Raw genomic sequence first — 13,542 nt, 5'->3', positions numbered from 1 at the left:
AGTCTGAATTAAGAAAAATTTAATAAATTCAGGAGTTTAAAAATAAACTTAAAACTAAAAATACTTCCCTGTTTTTTTATACGCACTAACTTCAATGGCAATAACTATGTAATCTCTTCATAGCTCTTCATTTGGAATACCCTCAGTTTATTTTATTTCACAATAAATAACTTAACTAATATGATAGTCTTCCAAAAATGTTGGAAATCGGTTTACACCCTAGATTCCACATATTGAATATGACTATATCTAGCCTTCAAGTTTAACTTAAATTTAATTTTTTAAATAAAATAAATACGAGTTCTTTATATCTGTGAAAGTACATTCGATGTATGGAATTCGATTTCTTTTGCATGGCCACCACGGGTACGCTTGCAGGAGTCCAGACGATGATTGCGTCGGTTTTCAAGATACTGCTGCAATTTCACGTTCGATATTCAGACGCAGTTCATCAATCGTCGCTGGCTTGTTAGCATGGACCATAGACTTGACGTAGCTCCACAGGAAATAGTCTAACGGCGTCAAATCGCACAACCGAGGCGGCCAATTGACAGGGCCATTTCGTGAGATAACACATTCACCAAACTTGGCTTTCAATAAATCGATTGTGACATTCGCTGTATGGCTTGAGGCGCCGTACTGTTATAACCACATATTGTCCAAGTCCATATTCATTCAATTCGGGCCAAAAATATTCGGTTATCATTGAGCGGCAGCGATCCCCATATACAGTAACGTGCCGGTCTTGATCCAAACCGTACTTTTTTCGGGATGCAATGTTGACTCATGGTGTATGTGTTGATTGCTGCCTGGCTAGTAACGCATATTCTGCTTATTGACGTAGCCATTCAGCCAGAAAAGAGTCATAAATTGGACGACCATAAATTGAACATAGCGCTCTTATAGCTGAGGCCACTTCGACTCGTTGTTGGATCGTCCATCTCTATTCTTTCCATGATGAAATGACAAACCTTACTGAATAGAAATGTCAAAAGAGCAGGAAAAATATGGCGTCTTTGCTGTCCCTGTCGTTCTACTTTTGTAGCGTCACTTTTGAAAAACCCTTTATATGTACAGTTGAACTTCCACAATTCCAACTTCTATAACTCGAAGTTCTCCATAAATGGAACTCTTGAATTGGTAATAGAAGTCAAATTTCATACAAATTTCCTTCCATAACTCGAAGTCTCTCTAATTCGAAGTTTTTTTGTGGATTATGGTGATTCGAGTTATGGAAGTTCCACTGTATTGGACAATTTGGCTGAAGATTCATACAAAGTGATGTCTGGTAATATGGTTTGTTCGTTCTATATTATGATTTCTTATTTCTTATTGTCGTTAAGTCAAGTTCTTCTGTCACCACCTTAGTATCTCAATTCTGAAATTTTACGTGAAACCATACTACCGTTGCGGTAGGTAGTAGTTGAATTATATTTACTCGAATTTACTGTTAATTTGTGCGACAATTATTTGGTAATAAAAATGTCAAACAATATCAACATCAAATACGTTATATAAAATTTACTACTAAAACAAAACAAAAAAAAAAAAAACAAAAAAAACTTAAAATTCAAAGGTGTAATTGAATCAATGACCTTGCTGCCCAATGACGCATCTTTTTTTGTTGCATTCAATGGAGCACCTTGTTCGTCGCAACTTTTGATCGTGTTCATTGGGATGCACATAGATATGTATCATATACATATGTAGATATGTATAAATGTAAATAAATATGTATTTCTTATGCAGCTCGCATCAATGGCAGCCAACAAAAGACACTTCAACTACCGGCAGTATTTGTATGCAACACTTATGCTCCATACAGCCATTCATACATATTTATTTATGTATATGCGAGTATCATACATACATATGTACATACATGCGTTGACATGTTATGTATAAAATGCACGCTGCGGTGACTTGTCGAACTGACCGATTTTTTTTCATTGGCGTGTGAACAAACCATATCATACACGTCTGCTTTACCACACACCAGAAAGCTGTTTCGATTTATGCCTACCACCAGCTTTTATTGCGCTGGCCAGTGGTCGGGTACTTTATGCTTGAAGGGCAAACGAGTTTTTGTCTTGCAAAATTTGTATTAGTATGCATCTCTGTAGGACAGGTATGGTGGTACTACGAGTACTCGCGTTGAATGCATTGTTTTCACTTGCACGTGTGGAAGCTGTGCAAATTGTTATGCGACCGACAATGCCTAAGTTAAGCGAAAAAGTAATCAATGGCCAAAATGAAGGTCAATATACATGCATACATACATTTTAACCGCATTGCATACGTAATGATCATTACAAAATTATTGAAATGCACTAAAGTTAAGTGTAAGGGCCCACCAAGGCAGTAATTTTGCTTCGATATATCAGAAAACCCTAAATATTTATTTTTTCATACTTAAATTTTAAGTAATACTTCTTTAAGGACATTAATTTTTGACGAAGTTTACTACAAACAGGTTGCATGTGTAATATTTAATTTATCCAGTGGTTCCCAACAAGAGATTTAAATATCAATTAATACCCTTTCGTTACTATATACTCTTTACTATTTAAAAAACCTTAACTCTAACTATAACATTACTCCGTTTACACCATAAAACATGTGTATAAGGCATAAAAACTCAGTACGGCTTTGGGCTAAAACGTAAGTACAGTGTTGGCTGTAAATAAGTACGCATGCTTGTGATTCATTACGTGTAATTTAAGCAACTTAAGAAACTCGTTTCGTATTTTTATATTGGTGTAATTAAGTTTATTTCTCATATCCCTTCGGTCTCAATGGCAAGTTTTATCTTTTCCACATAAACAAAACAAAATAATATTTTTGCAACTAATTATACTTTATCTGATTAACAATTAAGCGAAGCTGAACATGCATTGCATTTATGATTATCTTCATTCGGTCTTCATTCATTCTTTTTCACCACAATCTTCATAATTTGGGTTTGGACGTTATTCTGATTTTATTTACAGTAAAAAAGCTTTATAAGGTCATATATATTTATTTATTATATTTTTGAAAATTAAAATACAATTTATGTGTAAACTGTAGATTAGTTGGTGGTTTTCATAATTACATAGCTCAGTAGGCATTAAACAATAATAATCTAGTGTCAAAAGAATATTAAAATATATTAAATATATATCATCTAATATTTTTTGTAGTTTCAGTGTTCCTATTCGTCGTATTGGGTTCATCAACAGTGATTCAACTCAAATGCTTTCACAGAATTTGTTCTTCGAATATGGGGCAATCCAGAAAGTTTCAACGATTTATTAATGCTGAGATGCTACAATTTTGGTTATTATATCTGAAGACAGAAAATTTATCTGATATAGAATTCTGAAATGCAAATGGGAACTATGTGTCCAACAAAGGATGAGACTCTTCACTACGTTTCCTATATAAACATTTTAATTCACCGACAGCGCGATGAGGTTGCCCACAGGTTAGTGAAATACAGTTTTTTTATCATTATTATTATTATCATATTAAATTAAATACAATGACTTTTTTTACATCAAATATATGAATATGTTTTAGGAGATCTAGTTCAATTGAGTCAGTGTCATTCGTGGGTTAGTTCTGTTTGACGTAAAATAACAATCCATACCACCCTCAAAAAGTTCGTTTCCTAGCTAATCATGTTGTAAATAATATACGAGATTATTATTTTGAGATATTGAACAGTTTGCATAGTAAATATGCCTGAGGTAAAAACACTCTTCCACCAACTCATATATATGGGCACGCACATTTGTGATCGCCATGACATGTGTGCAATATCTTTCATATACGAGAGTATAATAGTTTTGTTCACATAACGGTTGTTTGTAACACCTAAAACTAGACGAGTTAGATATAGAGTCATATATACCAAAGTGATCAGGGTGAAGAGTGGAGTTCAATTCCGAATGTCTGTCCGTCCGTCCGTCTGTGCAAGCTGTAACTTGAGTAAAAATGAAGATATCTTAATGAAACTTGGTACACATGTTCCTTGGGGCAGTGAGAGGGTTGCTTTCGAAAATGGGCGAAATCGGACCATTGCCACGCCCACAAAATGGGCAAAAAAAACACATAAAGTGTCACAACTAAGCCATAAATAAAGTTATAAAAGTAAAATTAGGAATACAGGATCGCACTAGGAAGGGGCATATTTGGGTGTAGTTTTTTTGGATAAGTAGGCGTGGCCCCGCCCCCAAATCGGTTATTTATATATAACTCGCAAACCAATAAAGCTATATAAACCGAACTTTCTGCAGTCGGTTCTCTTACGTACCCCACCACACACCATGAAAATAGTTGAAATCGGACAATAACCACGCCCACCTCCCATACAAAGGCTAGGTTGAAAATTACTAAAAGTGGGTTAACTCACTAACGAAAAACGTCAGATACACTAAATTTTATAGAAGAAATAGCAGAAGAAAGCTTCACTCAGATTTTTTTACAAAATGAAAAATGGGCGTGGCATCGCCCACTTATGGCTCAAAAACCATATCTCAGGAACCGATTTCAATGAAACTTGGTTTGTAATAGTTTCCTTACATCCCAATGATATGTTGTGAAAATAGGCCAAATCGCTTCACAACCACGCCTACTTCCTATATACCAGAACTTTGAAGACAATCTGAATCGTTTACTTTACAATATATAAAGTAAGCACTAGTGAAAATATCGGTGCAGAACTTTGCACAAATACTATGTTTATAGTGTGGCAGCCCCATTCTAAAAATGTTCCTAATATCGAACATGAGGACCTCGGTGCTTCTAACCTAATATTATGGTTTCTAACTTTCAATGGACTTTATACAATATATATGACGAATATGTGGGTCAAATTATGTATTATATAATATAAATAAAGTTAAATAAATAAATTGCGAGAGTATAAAATGTTCGGTTACACCCGAACTTAGCCCTTCCTTACTTGTTTTTTACTTGAACCTTTGTGACTTGTGAAATTGTTGGTAAATTGTTTTATGTCCATAGAGCAGCAAACATCGGTTTAATAAATAAACGCGTGACTAACCTTCCAAATGCAATTAAAAAGTGCATGCCTGCTCTTCAGTTATTTTTGACGTTTATTTGATTATAACAATTTCGCAAAGGCATATTACAATATGTAAATATGAACGGAAATAAATGTATGAGTCAAGATACAATAACAGCTTTTTATTTTTTTTAATAACAAATTCGCTAAAAATCCAATTTCGTCTATTGTCGCGTGTTGTCGCTGACACATTGGCAACAGTACAAGTAATTTTATAGCGTCACTTTGAATTCGAACTCTAGGGACGAATATGCATATACTTTTCGTAATTTCTAGCTTTTGCAATCCTTTCGTATGTGACTCGGAAATTTGGCTGCAGGTGTTGCTATTTGTTATTGTCGGGAAACAACTTACTCTTGACACTCGAATAAGAAAAATCGGCCAAAAAGCTGCCAACGAAGTACGCGACACATAATTTCTTTATTCAAGAAAGGCGAAATGCAAAATTATTATTAATACGAGGTAAGTCCATATGGTGGTTGTTTAAATCTTGCGGTGTACGAATATTTAAAATTTACTTTTGTATTGGTAAAGATTTGAAGTAGTTAATATACACAACTACTTATGATATGGTTTCAATGGCTTCAAGCCATAATATAGTTTATAAGTGGGCCATGCTCTTCGAAGAATGCCAGGAAAATGGGTCGAATCGCACCGTAACCATGTGTGTTCTCAATATGAAGTATTTTGTTTATTTAAATTTACTCTTAAGTTACCTAGATAATTCCAATAGCAAGAAAAATCCTTATTGAAGAATTAGATGTAAATATTTCGCTGGGCAAATTGAGTTTCAGTACCAAAATTAAATTATGAAATTGGCTTCAGTTTTCCTTAGGTCATATATACTGTATAAAAAGAATTAAATTTTATTAACTGTGTGATATGAGTTAAAAATGTATCGCTTACTACTATCGGGTTTGGTACGAAAAATATATGAAAATCCTTAGCCATTATATAGTATACCATATTGGATTTCGAAACGCTGTTATGTTTTATCGTATATTCTCGCTTGGTATGACCAATATCTTAAAAAATGCTTGGGATCATTTGGTGTGTTACCAAAACTTGATAAAAAAAACTTCTACTTCTTCTTGGGGGGATGGGGTCATATGTAGAAGTTCACGCAAGTGAGGAAAGTTTCTGATTGCCATTCACTTGGGAGTGGCCAGGAACGATTCTTTTGCATATGACTCAAGCAGCTCACGACTTCCGGTTTTAGACCAAGTATCCCCTGGGTAGCTAACAGACATCCGTTTGGAGGCGAGCTAAAGTGAGAAGGCGAAGCCCGCTTGTGCGGTTGTGCGTAGGGCTTGGGACCCACCACATAAAAACGAATAACCAGTGAATAAGAAACACAGGCCTCGGATGAGAAACCCCCCTTTTGATGACGACCACGGCAAACGTATAAAGGACTATGATTTGAGGGCATGCACCTGGAATGTCCGGACTCTTAATTGGGAAGGTGCCTCTGCCCAGCTGGTTGATGTCCTCATACAACTAAAGGCTGACATCACCGCCGTCCAAGAAGTGCGATGGACGGGACAAGGACGGAAGAAGGTGGGTCCTTGTGACATCTACTACAGCGGCCATATAAAGGAGCGCAAATTCGGTGTTGGATTTGTGGTGGGAGAGAGACTACGTCGCCGAGTCCTGGCATTCACCCCGGTGGATGAACGTCTTGCCACAATCCGCATCAAAGCGAGGTTCTTCAACATATCGCTGATTTGCGCCCACGCCCCAACGGAAGAGAAGGACGATGCGACCAAAGATGCTTTCTATGAGCGCCTAGAACGCATCTATGAGCGCTGCCCCCGCCACGATGTCAAAATCGTGCTTGGCGATTTTAACGCCAGGGTGGGTAAAGAAGGTGTCTTTGGCACAACAGTCGGAAAATTCAGCCTCCATGACGAAACATCGCCAAACGGCCTGAGGCTGATCGACTTCGCTGGGGCCCGAAATATGGTTGTCTGTAGTACCAGATTCCAGCATAAAAAAATTCATCAAGCAACGTGGCTGTCCCCTGATCGAAACACGCGCAATCAAATCGATCACGTTGTGATAGACGGAAGACATGTCTCCAGTGTTTTAGACGTGCGTACGCTCCGAGGACCAAACATTGACTCGGACCATTATCTAGTAGCAGCAAAGATACGCACTCGCCTCTGTGCAGCAAAGAACGCCCGTCAACAAACACAAGGAAGGTTCGACGTCGAAAAGCTGCAATCACAACCGACAGCCGAACGATTTTCTACTCGACTTGCACTCCTGCTCTCTGAGAGCACTCATCAGCATCTCGATATAAGGGAGCTGTGGAACGGCATCTCAAACTCATTGCATACCGCTGCAGCCGAAACAATTGGTCTCCGGCAACGCCAAAAAACCAGTTGGTACGATGAGAATTGTCGTTCCGCAGTGGAGAGAAAACAGACTGCCTACCTCGCAACGTTGCGATCGACCACAACACGTTCGGGGTGGGATAGATATCGAGAACTGAAGAGGGAAGCGAGACGCATTTGCAGACGTAAAAAGAAAGAGGCCGAAATGCGTGAGTATGAAAAGCTTGAAAAGCTGGCCGACATGGGTAATGCTCGAAAATTTTATGAAAAGATGAGGCGATTAACAGAAGGTTTCAAGACCGGAGCATTATCATGTAGGGACCGAGAAGGTAATCTGGTAACGGATGTCCAGAGCACACTGGGATTATGGAGGGAACACTTCTCCGACCTGCTCAATGGCAGTGAAAGTACAACACCAGGAGATGGCGAACCCGATTCCCCAATCGATGACGATGGAATAGATGTTCCATTACCCGACCATGAAGAAATTCGAATAGCAATTACCCGCTTGAAGAACAACAAAGCGGCGGGGGCTGATGGATTACCGGCCGAGCTATTCAAATACGGCGGCGAAGAACTGATAAGGTGCATGCATCAGCTTCTTTGTAGAATATGGTCGGAAGAAAGCATGCCTGACGATTGGAATCTTAGTGTGCTCTGCCCAATCCATAAGAAGGGAGACCCCACAATCTGCGCCAACTACCGTGGTATAAGTCTCCTCAATATCGCATATAAGGTTTTGTCGAGCGTATTGTGTGAAAGACTAAAGCCCACCGTCAACGAACTGATTGGACCTTATCAGTGTGGCTTTAGACCTGGAAAATCTACAATGGACCAGATATTCACCATGCGCCAAATCTTGGAAAAGACCCGAGAGAGAAGAATCGATACCCACCATCTTTTTATCGATTTTAAAGCTGCCTTCGATAGCACGAAAAGGAGCTGCCTTTATGCCGCGATGTCTGAATTTGGTATCCCTGCAAAACTAATACGGCTATGTAAGCTGACGTTGAGCAACACCAAAAGCTCCGTCAGGATCGGGAAGGACCTCTCCGAGCCGTTCGATACCAAACGAGGCTTCAGACAGGGTGACTCACTATCGTGCGACTTCTTCAATCTATTGCTGGAAAAAATAATACGAGCTGCAGAACTAAATAGAGAGGGTACAATCTTCTACAAGAGTGTACAGCTCCTGGCGTATGCCGATGATATTGATATCATCGGAAGCAACAACCGCGCCGTTTGTTCTGCGTTTTCCAGACTAGATAAAGAAGCGAAGCGTATGGGTCTGGTGGTGAATGAGGACAAGACGAAATATCTCCTGTCATCAAACAAACAGTCAGCGCACTCGCGTCTTGGCTCCCACGTCACTGTTGACAGTCATAACTTTGAAGTTGTAGATAATTTCGTTTATCTGGGAACCAGCATTAACAACACCAACAATGTCAGCCTTGAAATCCAACGCAGAATCACTCTTGCCAACAGGTGCTACTTTGGACTGAGTAGGCAATTGAAAAGTAAAGTCCTCTCTCGACGAACCAAAATCAAACTCTATAAGTCGCTCATTATTCCCGTCCTGATGTATGGCGCTGAAGCGTGGACGATGACAACATCCGATGAGACGACTCTTGGGGTTTTCGAGAGAAAGGTTTTGCGCAAGATTTATGGTCCTCTAAACATTGGCAACGGCGAATACCGCAGACGATGGAACGATGAGCTGTACGATTTATACGACGACATTGACATAGTTCAGCGAATAAAAAGACAGCGGCTACGCTGGCTAGGTCATGTTGTACGGATGGAAGAAAACACTCCAGCTCTGAAAGTATTCGATGCAGTACCCGCTGGAGGAAGCCGCGGAAGAGGACGACCTCCACTCCGGTGGAAAGACCAAGTGCAAAGTGACCTGGCTTCACTTGGTGTTTCCAGTTGGCGCCAAAAAGCAAAAAGGAGGAATGAGTGGCGCGCTCTGGTGGATTCGGCTATAATCGCTTAAAGCGGTTCCTACGCCAAATATATATATATATATATACTTCTTCTTGTAGCCCTAATATCTTAGATTAAAACTGATTTCGTTAAGTTCGCCCGACTTTAAAGTAAATATTTTGGATATTAAGCAAAAATCAAAGTGGATTCATATGTTACTTATACGTTAAGATATTTTGATATAAAAACCCATACTTGACTCATATATCGAGCAACAACGCATACAAATTTAATATTTTCCACTAGTTTTCTACGTATTTGAACAGTAAGCTCTATTTATGAAAATGTATATCCTTCCTTTTGTGGTAGAATTAAACTTAAACTAAATTTTCTTTATTTTAAATTTCTCTAGGCAGAGACAAAAGACAAAAGGCACTTTAATTACCCAGATTAAGTATCAAATCTCTCATGCTGTTGTTGCTGTGAGGACTATTGTTCAGTGGCAGCAGCAAAACCATTGTAGTGCCACCTGTTTTCATTATGCGGTGCGTTATTTTTACTTAAATTCTGTCAAGAGTTATTTTTCGCTCGAAAAATGATGTTGCCACAGGCGCTACTGTCAAAATGCTGCGCTAGTCTAGTCATATTGTTGTTGCTGCGGTTTTATTTTACTTTTTCCCCACTATTGTCGCTAACTTTGCGAGTTTTGCTGTCAGCTGTGTAGTTTTTTGACTCCACTGGCACATATCTAAATAAATTCCTATATACATATATATATTTATATTTATATACAAACATATACTTTAAATGCTATGATTTTCATATTTTTCATCCATATTTTCATATTTTGCATGCCAATTAAGCGTGGTATATGGGATTGCCAAAAAAGCATAAACACACTTGATATTAATGTTGAAGAATACACCTTACATATGTGCCACCGTAGCGTCAACAGGTCTACCATACCATAGTTTTTTATACTTTATACAACCCATTAAAATTCGCATAAAAAGTGACGTTCTTCAAGAGTTATTCGCGGTCGCACTCGGCACTTTGGTCGTATACTTCGCAGATAATTAATTGCAGCTTTGCCTTTTGTTAATTTCACTTGAAATACTTTTTATTTATCGCTGGTGCAATTGTTTCCACGGCCGTGCGCTCACCAGAAACTAATAAACTCGAATGCAATAACTCATATTTATTTTCATCGTATATCACTCGCATGCAGTGTAAGTGTGTTGCAGCAATCGCAGTGCAAAAGTAAATTTAAATTACAGCTGAGAAAGCAAAGTTGCCTTGGTTTCATATAAGAAAATTAGGTTTTTTAAATCTCTACTTTAATGTACTTTAAAGGCTATATTTATTCCCTGAACAGGGTATATTAAGTTTGTCACGAAGTTTGTAACACCCAGAAGGAAGCGTCGGAGGCCCTATAAAGTATATATATAAATGATCAATATGTTGAACTGAGTCGATTTAGCCATGTCCGTCTGTCTGTCCGTCCGTCCGTCTGTCTGTATATATACGAACTAGTCCTTCAGTTTTTAAGATATCGTTTTCAAATTTTGCAAATATTATTTATGATATGTCGGAACTGCCGACATCGGACCACTATATCATATAGCTGCCATACAAACTGAACGATCGGAATCAAGGGCTTGTATGGACAATTTTCGCATTTGACGTGGTATCTTCACGAAATTTGACATGGATTACTGCTTAAGGTAATAATATAATCTCAGAAGAAATTGTTCAGATCGGTTAACTATATAACCTTAATGTTTCTAGCAAACAACCCGACTAAAAATAATTAGGAAAATGTTTTCATTTTTATACTCTCGCAACAAAGTTGCTACGAGAGTATTATAGTTTTGTCCACATAACGGATATCCGTCTGTCCGTCCGTCCGTCCGTGCAAGCTGTAACTTGAGTAAAAATTGAGATATCTTGATGAAACTTGGAACACGTATTTCTTGGCACCATAAGAAGGTTAAGTTCGAAAATGGGCGTAATCGGACCACTACCACGCCCCCAAAATGGCGAAAACCGAAAACACATAAAGTGTCATAACTAAGCCATAAATATAATTTAGTAAAATAGAATTTAGTATGAATGATCGCACTATGAAGGGGCATATTTGGATGTAACTTTTTTGGGGAAGTGGGCGTGGCCCTGCCCCCAAATCGGTTATTTGTATATATCTCGCAAACCAATTAAGATATATAAACCAATCTTTCTGCAGTCGGTTCTCTTAAGTACGTTACCATACATCACGAAAATAGTTGAAATCGAATAATAACCACGCCCACCTCCCATACAAAGGTTAGGTTGAAAATCACTAAAAGTGGGTTATCTCACTAATGAAGAACGTCAGAAACACTAAATTTCACATAAGAAATGACAGATGGAAGCTGCACTGAATTGTTTTTACAAAATTGAAAATGGGCGTGGCGTCGCCCACTTTTGGGTCAAAAACCATATCTCAGGAACTACTCGACCGATTTCAATGAAACTTGGTTTGTAATAGTTTCCTTACATCCCACTGATATGTTGTGAAAATAGGCCAAATCGCTTCACAACCACGCCTACTTCCTATATACCAGAACTTTGAAGACAATCTGAATCGTTTACTTTACAATATATAAAGTAAGTACAAGTGAAGATATCGATGCAGAACTTTGCACAAATACTATGTTAATAGTGTGGCAGCCCCATTCTAAAAATCGCCGAAATCGGACCATAGGTTTTTTAAGGCCCCATATATCGAACACGAGGACCTCGGTGCTTCTAACCTAATTTTAGGGTTTGCAACTTTCAATGGACTTTATACAATATATATGACGAATATGTGAGTCAAATTGTGTATTATATAATATAAATAAAGTTAAATAAATAAATTGCGAGAGTATAAAATGTTCGGTTACACCCGAACTTAGCCCTTCCTTACTTGTTTTAATTACTTTTTCTTTCGTCTTTAGATTTGCTTAAACATATAGTTACTAAAAGAAATGCACCTGTGAAGGGTATATTAGTTTCGGTACAGCCGAAGTTAACGTTTTTTCTTGTTCAGTATTAATTTTGAATTTTGTGTTTGAACATGACTAAAAAAAGTTCACAGCATTGTTTCCATTATAATTGTATTATTCATCAAGCCCAAGTAATCCCATAACAAATATTTTATTTACAAGCGTATTGATTGCTCTAAATTTAGACATTTGTTCACTATAAGCTTAACTTTTCTTTATTCTTGAGCTTCATCGTGCTTTATTGAACCTCCTTGAAAATTTATTCTTCTCGAATTTATATGTTATAATTACACAGTCTATGTGTAATTGGGGTTTTACTATGTGTACTATAAATTTTTGTGGTCGCTGTATTCAAATCCGATCAGAATTTCGACTTAAAGCCAGAAAATCAATATGGCGAACAGCGATTTTTAAAATATTTCGGATTCGATTGAAACTCGTTATTCGGGTGGTTTTGAGGGCGCTGATTACGAATCCGGTGTCGGTTTTTCAAATTTTAAAATGGCGGGAACAATATGGCGGCCAATTTTTCTTTGAAAAATTCATCGGAATCGCTGAAACTTGTTACTCGGAAGTCTTCGGGGTCGCTGATTACGAATTTGACGAATCTTAAAAATTGAAAATGGCGGATGCAATATGGGGAAGTTATAAAAAATGTCGGCAATTTGAACACAAAGTAAGATACCCAGGTGATGACAATTTTTTTTTTAGGCTGTGTTATTAACATTCTCGTAATGTTAGGGAGGAGTAAACTTAGTACAATCATTCAAAAAATAATAATAAAAGGAGGTGTTCTGGTCTAGACGCATGAATTTTAGGAATTTTTTAAACTTAGATAAAAAAACAATGAAAAACATTTTTACTATCCATTTTTTATATGTTTTTGGTTGACATTTTAATAATATAAAAAAAAAAATTGCAAGAAAAAAAACCAAAATTCGTCGAGATATGGGCCGGTGGAGTGGGGGCTTCCAAAAAAACGGTGCGTCCTGGTTTACATGATTTCAACCCTTGTAGAGATCTAAAACACAAAAAACAAGAAGATTCTTTATTAGTAAGGATGTCGTTATCGGGGTGACCATTTTCAAAAAAAAAAAAAAATAATAATAATAACAAAATGGCGTCGACTTGAAAAAAAATTTTTGACCCGATTTTTTCGACCTTTTTGAATTTTTTAAAAATA

This window comes from Zeugodacus cucurbitae, chromosome 4, assembly GCF_028554725.1.
Source record: "Zeugodacus cucurbitae isolate PBARC_wt_2022May chromosome 4, idZeuCucr1.2, whole genome shotgun sequence".
Classification (NCBI taxonomy): domain Eukaryota; kingdom Metazoa; phylum Arthropoda; class Insecta; order Diptera; family Tephritidae; genus Zeugodacus; species Zeugodacus cucurbitae.
Note: the sequence above shows the minus strand (reverse complement) of the source record.